We start from the raw sequence: 13,895 nt of genomic DNA, 5'->3' as shown, positions 1-13,895 counted from the left end.
AAATTTTGTGTTTTATTGAATGTAAACTACTAACATTGTACTTCACATTCACATGACTTCATTCCCTCAATCTTTTTTCTCTACAATATATTCATTTTCTCAGCTCTGAGTTCTCAATTCATAGTGGTTTTTTAGGAACCTCATTTTTGGGGTTGAGAGAGACCACAAAATAGTAAATGAGCTGCCAATCCATTTACTGGGTCCCAACTCTGTTCTCTCATTAATTGTCAACAAGCCCAAGAACATAAGACTAAATTCATTGCCAGAATGTTAATATGCATGTCCTTGATACTATATGTGGCAAAATGTTGTATTTAATTCTTTCTTTCCAAAGAGATCAGCTCTCAAGGTGTTTGCATATTAGTTTAGCCAAAATATCACTCACTAATATTCCCCAAGTAACAGATGTCAGAACCACATTGATTATTTACTTTAGTTGGAGAGAGATTCTACTTAGATCAGATGGATATTTTTAGAGAGTGCTAGTAGGGAAAAAAATAGGGATGGAGGAAAGGGCATGGCCTTTTTTTTTCTTTCTCTAATGAAATTATATCATTTTATATGAATACCTTGAAGGGCCTGATTATTATCAACTTCCACAGAGAGAACTTCAGTTGTTTTGGACTTTAAATATACTTTCTTACTGAAGCCAAATCATCTGGATAAATTGCATGAGGGCTAAAGGCAAGTCTGAATTTGATGTATAGAATTTAGAATAGCCTATGATCCTTTGTTTTTGAAAGTGACTTGGGTACTCAGTAAGAGACTCTTAGGCTGTTTACCACAAAAATAGTATAGCTGCAAAATAAATAAATAAATAAAAATTACTCCAGATCCACTAAAAGAGAGATCTGGAATAAACCTAATAATGGTCTTAGCTGATACCAAGAATGGGTTAAATAAGCTCAGGTTAAGATTATTCTCTGTAATAAAAACAGTTGAGAAAACAAATTTTTCATGGATTACATGATTAGAGCTCTTGTTATACTGAAGAAATTTGGAAACTTAAAAAAAACAAACATAAGGGAGTCCTCATCATGGCTCAGAGGAAAATAATCTCACTAGCATCCATAACAATGCAGGTTTGATCCACGGCCTTGCTCAGTGGGTTATGGATCTGGTGTTGTGGTGAGCTATAGTGTAGGTCACAGATGCAGCTTAGATCCCACGTTGCTGTGGCTGTGACATAGGGCAGCAGCTACAGCTCCAATTTGACCCCTAGCCTGGGAACCAGTCAGTATCAAATCAGAATAAGTGAGATCTTGATGGTTATAAAATTGCATACTGCTAATGAAAGCTATCACCTATAAAAAGCATTCACCTATAAAAGTTTAGATTTGAGAACCCTAACCCTTAAAAAAAATAAGTTTAGTTTTAGCTTCCCATAGCTCAGGGAAGTAGAAAGCATATTTTCTCCCTGTAAAAACCACCATATTTAGAAATTAGAGGTACAGTAATATTTTAAAAAGGCATATTTTGTTGCAGAAAAAAAATTGAGTTAAAACCATAAATTTTGCATCCCAGTATTGAACCATATTTAATGGATCTTAATGTGATTAGGTTTATAGAACATTACATTCAGAAGCAAGACTGAGGTTTTTAGGATAAACCCTTAATATCATAGAGACTTTATTATGTAAGTGGTACAGAAATAATAGAAAGCATGTAAAGATAAATGAGAACTTATAATCTTATTGTGAGGAAGAAGAGTTGGAAGTAGACACCATAGCATTTTCCTTTCAGTCGGAAAACTGATAAACCTAGCAAAAGGGTAGGAGGTATAAGGCAGAAATTGTTAAAAGGATAGATTAAGTAGGGCTTTGAGAGTTTCTTGAGACTTTAGTTTAATGGATGGGGCCTTGGAGAAATAGTTAATTGTAAACTGCATGAATTTGAAACCTAGCTCTGCCAGTTCCTAGCTGTGAAATCTTGGGCAAGTTCCTCTCTCTCTTCCTCAACTTCCTTATCTGTAAAATGTAGATGATCATTAGCACTTCTTAGGATGGTTGTGAGTCTTAATTAATGTTACTTAGGATTTAGAAATAAATAAATGTTCTTACTACTATATTTAAAAACAAAGAAGATGTTTTAACAATTTATATGACAAATATTGGAGATCCCTAATGTCCATTATCTAGAAGTCTGTATTTTTAATCATTCAAGAGCAGTATGTATAGTTTGAATGCTTTTTGTATTGTATTGTGTGGTTTACAACTTTTGGTTCTTTTTAAAATATGTAGTTTAGCGAAGGGAAACACTGAACCATGTTCCCTATGACTTCTATGTTAAATATATTTAAATAGAATGTAGTTTACTGAAAAGTGTTCATCTTGTTTAGTTGTTATTAATACTAGTAATTATTAAGCTTTTATTCTCAGTTAACCAAAATAACCTGACTTATGAGACATTAAGAGAGTTAGGTACAGTAGTCCTCAGAACAGATGGGAAAGATCATGCAGCACAGGGAGATTACAATTTTTTAAATCATTTATTTAATATAATAAATTATATTAAAGAGTAAAGCTGAGTGCCTCACAGAATCACGGTAAAATACTATATATGTAATCAATCGAAAGACCAACAGATAAAATTGTTACATGTTTGTTCAATGCTTTCAGGCTAGGGCTTGCTGGGAAATTACAATATAGTTGCTGGAAAAAAAACAAACATGCCAGAATTGAAATAATAACAAAATATAGAATGAAGAAACCTATAAGTGAGTCTCTGATTAACAAGGAGTACATCCATATTAGGAAGATAAGAGAAAATATGTACAGTTTTCTTTCAAGGGTTAGTAGTTTTGATCGCCATCCTTATTGAGTACAGAAGAGACTCCAATATTTACCTCTCTTTATTAGACTTTTTCAGAAGGATTCTGAAGAGTATGTGATGTTGAATATTTTATTTTTATTGTGAAGTCCTTCTGGACCTGTTTATAAGAATTTTCCAAACTAAAATGTTGACAGCCTATTTTATGTTATTTTTAGTAAGCTATGTTTGTGTGTGTATTCTTGAGGGAAATGATTCAAGACTTTTTGTTTTAAAAAACTTGTTTGTATTTAAACAGAGCAAATTACTTTAGAGGAGTTCTTTTTCCCCCGTTGAGTCTGGGACAAAAAAAAATTTAATGTTGAGACATTTAGAAAATGTTTCTAGTTACATATAAGCTTTTAGGTTAAATTTTCCTTATAAATATAACCTAGTTTTATACTTTTTTTTTTTGGATACAAGTATTTTATCAATTACCTACACAGTTTACTTGGGAGGATAGCAAAGCTTACAAAATAAGCGGCGAACCATAAACATTTTTTTAGCTTAACTACATTGATTTATTGCTGAAGTCCTATTCACTATTAAATTTAAAGTTATTTCTTACCAGTGAGTCTTGGAATTACCTTTTAAGATTAGAAATATAATGTCAGAATAAAACTTAACAATATTTTTATACATGTTAATAATGAAAGTCTAATAGTAGTCACTGTTCATAAATACTTAGCCATTTTATAGGGGACATAAACCTTTTGTTTTGTAATCATAAGAGATATCTGAAAAAATATCTCCTTGGCCTTAAGCTAGTTCTTATGACTCAGAATCTTTGGGCATGGAACCTAGGAATCTACCTTTGATTTTAAAGTAGTAATTTTAAAATTACTACTTTAAACCATAATGCACTTAATTCCTTAAGTGCATTATGGTTTGGGATTCACTGTAACCACCATTTATGCCGTGCTTAGTTTCACATAATCTGTGGTATTACCTAGTTGTTGAAGTAGGTTTGTATGTGTTTACGTGTGTCAGGGAAGCTTTGAAATCATTTAAAACATTTACTAGACAAGGATTTCCCATTGTGGTGCAGAAGAAACAAATCCAACTAGTATCCATGAGGATGCGGGTTCCAGTCCTATCCCTCCCCTTGCTTAGGGGATTGGGGCTCTGGCGTTGCAGTGAGCTGTGGTGTAGATCACAGTCGTGACTCAGATTCTGCATTGCTATGGCTGTGGCATAGACCACTAGCCTGGGAACTTTCATATGCCATGGGTGCAGCCCTAAAAATAAATAAGTAAATAAATAAATAAATAAATAAATAAATAAATAAATAAATAAAATATTTACTAGTCAGAGTAGCAAGTATCTTACTGGTTTTCATGGATACCCATAGATATAATTTTTTTTTTTTTTGCTATGTTAGTTATCTATAGAAACTAAGTTAAATAATTGCTCTGAGATTGTTTCCTAACTTGCAGAACAGACATCATTCTTTAATGCTTTTGAAAAATAGCTAGGTCCTGGCCCCATGTGATGCCAGTTAAATCAGAATATCTAAGGAAGAGACCATCTCCCTACATTTAGTAATTTCTTAGGTGTTTTAATGTGTAGCTGCAACTAAAACAGAGTCTACACTAATGACAAGAGGCAGAATGATGTTGCTAATGAAAAAATTATTGATTTTGGTTTTGGAATCCATAGTACTCAAAACTATATGCTAAAGGTATAGCACTGTAGCATCCAAATCCTATTTCCCTAACTGCTTATCTCAGGCTGATTTTAAAAAATCAAACAAAATAAGAATCAAATTATTTCAACATAGAACGTTTTCTCTGAGTAATCCCAATTCTCTATAAGAAGCAATTTCTCTTAAAAAACCTCTGCTGTTTTACTAGTTCTGTGTAAAACACTGATGGGACAGTTTAAGTGATAAGAGGTAAAAATATTGACTTTTCATGAGAGCAGAATATTTAACTAATTAATTTCTGTGATTTTGACTTTTAGAGGCAATTCGGAGGTATTCAAGAATATATTTTTGCTAATTATCCATTCTGAACAAGGAAAGAGTTTTCTAGGGTGGGGATACATTCATGTATGACCTCAGAACCAATGTGTATAAAATTATATTTCTTAAAAATGTTCATTGAAACTAGGTTAGCCAGATAAAAATAGTATTATAGAAAGTACTAAACTCTATGCCAGGGATCAAAATATATGTTGTACTGTACTTTCTGATTCTTATAAAGGGAGAAAAAAATCTCATTATTATCACTGTTTCATTACATAAAATATGTCCTATAATACACACTACCCTTTGGCCACACTTATTAAATCATAAAGAATAATTTCAAGATCTCCTTTAACATTTAAAATAAATGAAAAAATGTTTATAACTTCAAATTCATGATATTATGTTTTCTCTTTTAGATGCTTATTGAGGATATCATTTTCTGTGTGTGGGAATTAGATACTGAAGGTTACATGGTTTACAGACAAGATCTTTAAAAAGAGACGTTCAAGGTAAGTAATAACTGTAGCCTGTTAAATCTAATTTAAATGGTTAGGGTTGCTAGATTATAATTTGATTGCTAAACTTACTTTTTTATCACTGGCTCTTTCTAAACAGCCTCACAGAGCACATGTATCCATTTTCAGACACAAATTTTTATGTCCTAACACTATCTTGATAGGAAATACTAGATTTCATTTATAGCAGGCATTTGTTAAAATTGATATATTATGGAATAATGCAAACCAATTAAGAATGGAAAAGCTTCCATCACAATTGTATGTATTACTCCGTAGAATTTAACGTGAAAAAATAATTTTACAGAGACTACTATTCACTGTATTTTTTAATGTATTCCTTAATCAGTTCCTTAACCATGTTAAGAACTTGTTTTGTGAACCACTCCAAAAAAACCCATCATAGTTTCAAATACTTAGAGTATTATCTCTGAATATTAAACTTCTTTTCATTATTTCTTATGCTCCTAAAGATTTTCTTGACCTAGTATGTCCTTTTACTTAGTATATTCCATTCCTGTCTCATATGAGTGCTTACATGCTTACATTACAATTTCTGAATACATTTGGTGAAACTTTGAGTGAAACACAAGAAGCACAAAATGCCCAAAAAGGTACTTTAAATAATTGTGTGTGTCAAGTAGGTACAGTAGAACCTTGGAGATTATGTGACCTGTTAGTGGCACTTCTGTTCAGCTCTAGAAGCCTTTCTAAGTGAGAATAAGAGACCATGAAATCAAATCTCATTTTTTTTTTCAGAAAAAAACAAATAAAGATTTTTAAAAATACTAATTTTTCAATATCAGCATAAAATTTTTCCTGTAAAAATAAAATCTACTTTCACTACTCTGTGAATCAAATAAAACAGTTTATAGTCTCTGGTGCAAAAATTTTTTTTCCTTTGTTCTATTTTTCTTTATTCATTCAAAGTGCAAGTACTTGAGTCTATTTTTTGTCCTTAATTTCTGGTTAGCAGCTTAGTGATTTTGCTAGTTTTCTGTGATTAATATTATTGTCAGAAATACTTCTCTTGAAAATCTAAATGATATTTCTTGTTTTAAATTTATTTCTGTAGTTATATATGGTGAGTTGGTTGCTTAGAAGTGCTATTCAATTATTTTCAGAATTATACTAATTAGTCAATTATGTTATAATTCCTTTGTCTCCACAGTCTAACATAGATCCCTCTGGTTTAAAAAAAAAAAATCCCTTTTAAATGTACCTTTTGATAGAAAATAGTTAATCACATTCCTTAGTTCATGACACACAGAAATTTTTAATTTTGTACCTGATGTTCTTTAGGTAGATATTCATGTTTTAATCAATTAAAAACATTTTCTTGGTATCTACTGCTGGTGTACAGAAATGCTACTGATTTTTTGAAACTTGATCTTAGTGCTAACATTGCTAAATTATCTTTTTTTTTTTCTTTTCTTTTTAGGGCCTCACAGGCAGCATGTGGAAGTTCCCAGGCTAGTGGTTGAATCAGAGCTGTAGCTGCTGGCCTACACCACAGTCACAGCAACGCCAGATCTGAATCACATCTGCAGCCCACACCGCAGCTCATGGCCATGCCAGGTCCCAAGCCCACTGATCGAAGTCAGGGGTCAAACCCACATCCTCATGGATACCAGTCAGATTAACTACCACTGTGCCACTGCCGGAATTATCTTATTCTTAATAGATTGTTCTTTTTTCTAGATAGATGATCATATTACAAATTACAAGTAATGACAGTTTTAGTTCTACCTTTCTTATTCTTATACTTTTACTTCTTTCTTCTTTTCAATAAGTACCTTTGGTCAATTCCTCCAGAACTATGTTAAGCGGTAGTAGTAACTTACAGTAGGCATTCTTACCTTATAGTCAATCTTAAAGAGAATGTATCTGACCTCTCATTTAAGTATAATGCTTACTGAGGGTTTTGAATGTAAAATCTTTTCCAAATTAAGAAAGATTGAGTACTGATGAAACCAGATCAGAGCTGCGTCTGCGACCTACACCACAGCTCATGGCAACGCCGGATCCTTAACCCACTGATCCAGGCCAGGGATTGAACCTGCAATGTCATGGTTCCTAGTGGGATTCGTTAACCACTGAGCCACGACGGGAACTCTTTTTTTTTTTTTTTTCTCGTCTTGTTTCTGCCATCTTATTTCAGTTTTTCTTATACACTTTGATAGTGTGTATCTTTATTTATCTTTAATACTTTCTTTCTTTAAAAAAAAAAACTTGATATTTATATATTTCCCATAAAAAAGATTCTTGCAGGGGCAAGACATATAAGGAACTTAGAGGTCATATTAAGAAATTAAAATTATGTTTTGCTTTAACTCTGACAAGAAGCCATTTGTGGGTTTTGAGCATAGGATTGATGTGATCTGTGAGACGTAAAACATCTTTGAATGATAACTTAAGAATTTTAGTTTAAAAGCAACTCTTTTTTTTTTTAATAGCTATTTCCCCAATACAATTTTTTTTCCTACTGTTCAGCATGGTGACCCAATTAAACATACATGTCCACTTTCTTTTTTCTCACATTACCATGCTCCATCATAAGTGACTAGACATAGTTCCCAGTACTACACAGCAGAATGTCATTGCTAATCCATTCCGAAGGCAATAGTTTATATCTATTAACCCCAAGCTCTCCAACCACCCCACTCCCTCCCCCACAACTCTTTTAAAGCCATAAAATGATAGATTTGTAACTTTTACTATAAAAATGTTTGAATAATTAGAAAAATCTGTAAATTAAAAGACACTTGAAAACTTAACAATTATAGTTGGCAGCTATAAGGAAAATACTGATTTTTTTTTTTTAATATATGAAGAGTGAGAACAATTCAGTGTGGAAAAGAAACCCATTTATATAAAAGACTTGAACATGTAGTTTATGAAGAAATGCATGTAGCTAGGAAACTTGAAAATGTTTGATTTTTCAACCACTCCTTATAAATAAATTATATTTATTTATATTTATATTATATATATTTATTTTTATTATTTGTTAGTGCTGAGCTAGTTCCTCTTTTTTTTTTCTTTTTTATATCTCACGACTGAATGTAATGGTTTTACCTAGCATGTACATGTGTGGGTGTGTGTGTGTGTATGTGCGTGTGTTGGTAGGGAGGGTCTAGAGTATTGTTCCAAGTTTGCTTTCCAAGGAATAATCTTTTATGCTGCCACAGACATAAAATACCTCCTATAAAAATGGCTTGTTTATTTCTCAGGTAGCCTCTACCTTCTCCACTTCTCTAAACCTAACTGAGTTTACTGAATTCTGTTGACAGCTCACCTCACTTCTGTTCCACACATGTGATTAGAAATAAAGGTCTCCAGCGATTTGGGTGTGTTCTATGCCTTTGAGGCATATTTTTGGCCTTCAGTTTCTGAGATCTGCATTATACTGTGCTTTACTAGTACATTTTTTCCAAGACTAATTCTCTTCGCTTACTCTCATGTGGCTCCTACCAAGTCTCAACTGCTTTTACCTATTTCAGTGTTTCAGGATCTCATCTGAATCCTAATATTACTTAAAATACATCAAGTGGGTTTCTCCATAAAGAAAGGAAAGAATGTGGGAGACAGGGAGGGTCAAATAGAAGAACACAGGAACAGAAGAAGAAAAGAGAAAATGAATAAAGCAATCAACTAGGAACAAAACTGATAATACAGAAAGCAAGAATTCTGGCAAATATGTTGTGAATTGACAGATGGATTATGATCTGGCCAAACTTAGGAAAGTACTTATTTCAAAGATTAAATTGGAAAGAAAAAAGAAAGACTAGACATTATGGGAAGTACTCTTAAGAAATATAAAAGATTAAAATGAGAGGAATAAATGAAGGAAACCAAAGAAAGAATAAAGTAATTGGAAAATGTCTGTTATGTATGTAAGTAGGTAAATTGAGATAGAGACACTAAAGAAAAATATAATAGAAAAGAAAAAATATTTAAAGATAAAATATAAAAAGTTTATAAAATAGGAGATAATTTGGATCCGCATGGTGAAAAGGCTCACCCTGGGCCAGATGAAATTAACCTAGAACTGTCAATACTGAGACAAACCTACTGGGTTTAAACGTGAAGAAAGAATGATTAAGTCACTAAGATGAGGAAAACGGAAAAATATTTAGTCTTGTCTCTGTTTATCCACATCAACATTTAGGGCCTGTCGACACTGGAGTAACATCAAAAGGATTCTATAGAGGGAAAAAGTATTTTGTATTTTAAATTCAGAGTGTCTTCAGATACAAAGACTACAGATGGCTTTGAACTCAGAGAATATTATTTTAACTATGCCCTTCCTAGAAGAATTCCTAGAAAATGAACTACTTTCATTCAGATGGAAATAACTTAAAAATGACCACAGAAGGATGAGCATTGAAAGGATTTAACTATAAAATAAAGACTAAGACAAGATGTAAACACTATGTTCCCTAAAAATAAAAGTGATGTACCACCTTGACCTATTTGTTTCCCCTTTTCATCCAGGTTTTTTGTAGTTGTAAGTTTGTTGATTGCCTTTTCCTCTTCTTCAACACTGGCAAGTCAAAGAATTACATTAAAGCTGCAAATAAAAATAAAAGCAGAATTTAATAGTGCAGAGGAAAATACTGAAGAACATTAACTGAAATATGAAGGAAAGAACAGGACAGAGCAGTAGGAAATATGCTAATACCTTAATTGCTTATAGAAATGAACTAATAGATCATAAATAGGGAAATAAATGACAGTCGTATGTTATATAAGTGACATAATTTAACTTGTGAATATAAAGTTGCATAATGTTATAATTATAAAAACAATTACTGGAAAAAATATATACAGAGAAACTATACATGGAGAAAAATGACATAAAAATTAGTGATGAAAAAACTATACATGGAGAAAAATGACATAAAAATTAGTGATGAAAATATTTTCTTTAAAAAAAAAATCCAGGGAGTTCCCTTCATGGCTCAGTGGTTAATGAACCCAACTAGGATCCATGAGGATGCAGTTTCAATCCCTGGACTCTCTAAGTGGGTTAAGTACCCGGTGTTGCTGTGAGCTGTGGTGTAGGTCACAGACACGACTTGGATCCCACGTTGCTATGGCAGTGATGTAGGTTGGCAGCGGTAGCTCAGATTTAACCCCTAGCCTGAGACCTTCCATATGCCGCAAGTGTGGCACTAAAAAGCAAAAATAAATGAGTAAATAAATTAAAAAATCCAAAAGTCAAGTTAAAGAATGAAAAGCAATTCTAACTATCAGATGTCACAATCATCATTCAGCATTACACTGAAGGGAATCAGCCAAGAGAGGAATTAACATAAATGGGCTTTGAGCTTGTGTTGGCTTTTTAGAAAGTGGATTTCCTGCTAAATCACAGAGCAAAACACTATATTCTCTAATATAGGTAAGAAATACAACTAAATTGTTTTTAAAATGTTGAAAACTAAAGGATAAAAATTACGTCAGATAAAGGTAGGCAAATGCTTAATGTCAGACCAGAGTCATTGTTTTTTAATGCAAAGAGTGCAGTTCGCAGTGAAGATATAACAGTAGGGAATATCTACAAACCGAAGAACATGATAACAACACTTACAAAGCACAAACAGTGCAGGTACAAGGGAAAATAGTAAAAAACACACTAGGCTTGGAAAGTTTATTCATTCTCCTCTCAGTCCAAAACATATCAAGCAGTTGTGAGGGTAAGGAAAGAATGAGAAAACTTTGAAAATATTTCAAATAAGGAACATTGCAGAGATGCCCCATGCCATGACTACATAACATTTTGATGAGGGGAACATACCAAGAGAAAAATGCTAGAACTTTTAAAGAAATTTTAAAAGATAGAATTAAAAGCCCCAAGTGCAAATCATATGATTATATTCCTGAAAGCACCATCCAGTGGGTTTTATTTAATCAACTGAGTGACTATTATAAATAGTAGAACTCACTAAGATATTGTGGCACAAGATTAGTGTAACCACATGGGTAACTTTTATATATAACAATTTTATCATGATATATACATATGACTGGGTCAATTTGCTGTCCAGTAGAAATTGGCACATTGTAAATCAATTATAATAAAATTAATTAATTAAATGTAATTTAAGCCCTAGTGCCTAGTTTGTATAGTGTTTGGGTGTGTGCAATAAGCCTAAGAATATTGTTTGTATATTAGTTTTCAATAGCTTCTGTAACAGTACCACAAACTTGGTGGTTTAATGCAACAGAGCATTAAACCATAAACATAAGCATCTCTTATGTTTCCAGATGTCAGAAGTCAGAAATCAGTGTCAAGGGGCCAGAATCAAAATCTAGGGTTCTCCTTCTAAAGGTTCCAGGGGAGAATCTTTTCCTTCCTTTTCGTCACCTCTGGTGGCAGCCAACACTCCTTGGCTTATGGTCACATTGCCTTCTCCATTTCTGTGTGTGTTTACTTCTCTCATATAAGGACCTTTGTGATTGCATTTAGGGCTCACCTGTATAATCCAGAACAATATGATTTTAAAATCTTTGACTTAGTCACATCTGGAAAGATTCTTCTTCATAAGATAACATTTCCAGTTTATAGGAATTAAGCCACAGTATCTTTGGCCATTATTTAGCCTATGTATGTAGGGTATCTAGAATGGTAATAGTTATGTAGCATCCTTGGGAGAATTGGGAAAGCACTGGCCTTGGGGTAGTTCAGAAAATAGTCGAATATCATTTTTGTAAAATTTAGAGTTCTCTCCCATAACCCTAGTTTTAAAAGGCTATATATATTGGTGTATGAAATGACAGAATTAACAAGATTATAAACTCCAGCCATAGACTTAATAAATGCGGGAATATTGAAAATAATAAGAATGACATCTCATTCAGTAGGAAAAGTCTTGTTTAATACATGTTGGGACAACTGGTTAAGCCATCTAAAAAGAAAAGTTGAATCCATACCTCACATCATACACCAAGATATATTCTAGATGGACCAAATATTTAAATGTAAAATATGAAACCACAAAGCTACTCAGAAAATGCAGGAGTTTTTTTTTTTTATGACTTTTGCTAAAAATAACCATTCCAAATGAAATCTAGAAGCCAAAAAATGAAGTGATTGATAAATTTGAGCATGTTTGTCAGCACAGAAATGCACAGGCAAAATCAAAAGGCAAATCACAAACATTGAAACAAGTTTGCAATTCTTACTGAAGGGGCAATTTAAAAAAAATTGTATTGAAATGCAGTTGATTTATAATTTTGTGCTAGTTTCAGGTGTGCAGCAAAGTAATTCAGATATATATATCCTGAATATACATATATCTTTTTCAGATTCTTTTCTGTTATAGGTTATTACAAGATACTGAGTATAGTTCCCTGTGCTGTGTAGCAGGTCCTTGTTGTTTACTTGCTTTATACAGAATAGTGTGTATATGTTAATCCCAAACTCCTAATTTAATTAAGCCTGTCCCCCTTTTCTCCTTTGGTAACCCTAAAATTGTTTATGATACCTGTGAGTCAGTTTTCATTTTGTAAATAAATTCATTTGTGTCATATTTTTAGATACTACATATCAGTGATATTATGTCTTTTAATTTTGTCTTTCTCTGTTAGTGTGATACTCTCTAGATCTATACATATTTCTGCATTATTTCATTCTTTTTTATGGCTGAGTAATCCATTGTGTGTTTATACTACATCTTCTTTATCCATTCCTCTGCCAATGGACTAAGGTTGCTTCCATGCCTTCGCTATTTATTATAAACATTGTCACTATTAACATTGAGATACATACATCTTTTCAAATTACAGTTTTTGCCTTTTCCAGATATGCCCAGAAGTGAAATTAATGGATCATATGGTAACTCTATTTTTAGTTTTTTGAGGAAACTCCATGGTGGCTGCACCAATTTACTATCCCATCAGCAGTGTGTAAGGTTCACTTTTCTCCATGCCCCCTCCAGCATTTATTATTTGTAGCCTTTTTGTCGGCCATTCTGACTTACATTGGCAATACCTCACTGTAATTTTGATTTGTATTTCTCTGATAATTAACAATGTTGAGCATCATTTCTTTTATCTGTTGGCCATCTGTATGTCTTCATTGGAGAAATGTCTGTTTAGGTCTTCTGCCCATTTTTTGATTGGGTTGTTTGGTTTTTTGATATTGAGTTGTATGAGCTGTTTGTGTATTTTGGAAATTAAGCCCTTGTCAGTTGCATAGTTTGCACATATTTTCTCCCATTTCTAGGCTGTATTTTCATTTTGTTTACGGTTTCCTTTGCTGTGCAAAAGCTTTTAAGTTTAAAGAGGTCTCATTTATTTTTGCTATTATTTCTGTCTCCTTGGGAGACTGACCAAAGAAAACATTGCTACAACTGGTCAAACGATGTTTTCCCTGAGTTCTCTTTTAGGAGTTTAATGGTGGTGTGTCTAAGTCTTTAAGCCATTTCGAGGTCTTTTTGTGTATGGTGTGATGAGGTATTCGAGCTTCATTGATTTACATGTAACGGTCCACCTTTCCCAACACCAGATTGGCTAAAGTTTTTAAATGTCAAAAAAAAACCCCACAAAATAATAAGTTAAAAGACTAACGTTGCAATCAGAAAAATGACAAAGTATGA

At 32.7% G+C, this 13,895-nt stretch overlaps 1 protein-coding gene across 8 annotated transcripts in view; it reads left to right on the top strand.

The window, feature by feature from the left end:
- Positions 1-13,895, top strand: part of MBD5 (methyl-CpG binding domain protein 5) — a 426,385-nt gene that overhangs the window by 148,793 nt on the left and 263,697 nt on the right. For all 8 annotated transcript variants that reach the window (XM_047771973.1, XM_047771975.1, XM_047771969.1 and 5 more), the window contains exon 2: positions 5,194-5,286. The gene's annotated coding sequence lies outside the window, so the exon portion shown is untranslated. The remainder of the gene's footprint in view (positions 1-5,193; positions 5,287-13,895) is intronic.

The sequence above is a fragment of the Phacochoerus africanus genome, chromosome 3 (genome assembly GCF_016906955.1).
Source record: "Phacochoerus africanus isolate WHEZ1 chromosome 3, ROS_Pafr_v1, whole genome shotgun sequence".
Lineage (NCBI taxonomy): Eukaryota > Metazoa > Chordata > Mammalia > Artiodactyla > Suidae > Phacochoerus > Phacochoerus africanus.
This window is presented reverse-complemented; position numbering and strand designations above follow the sequence as displayed.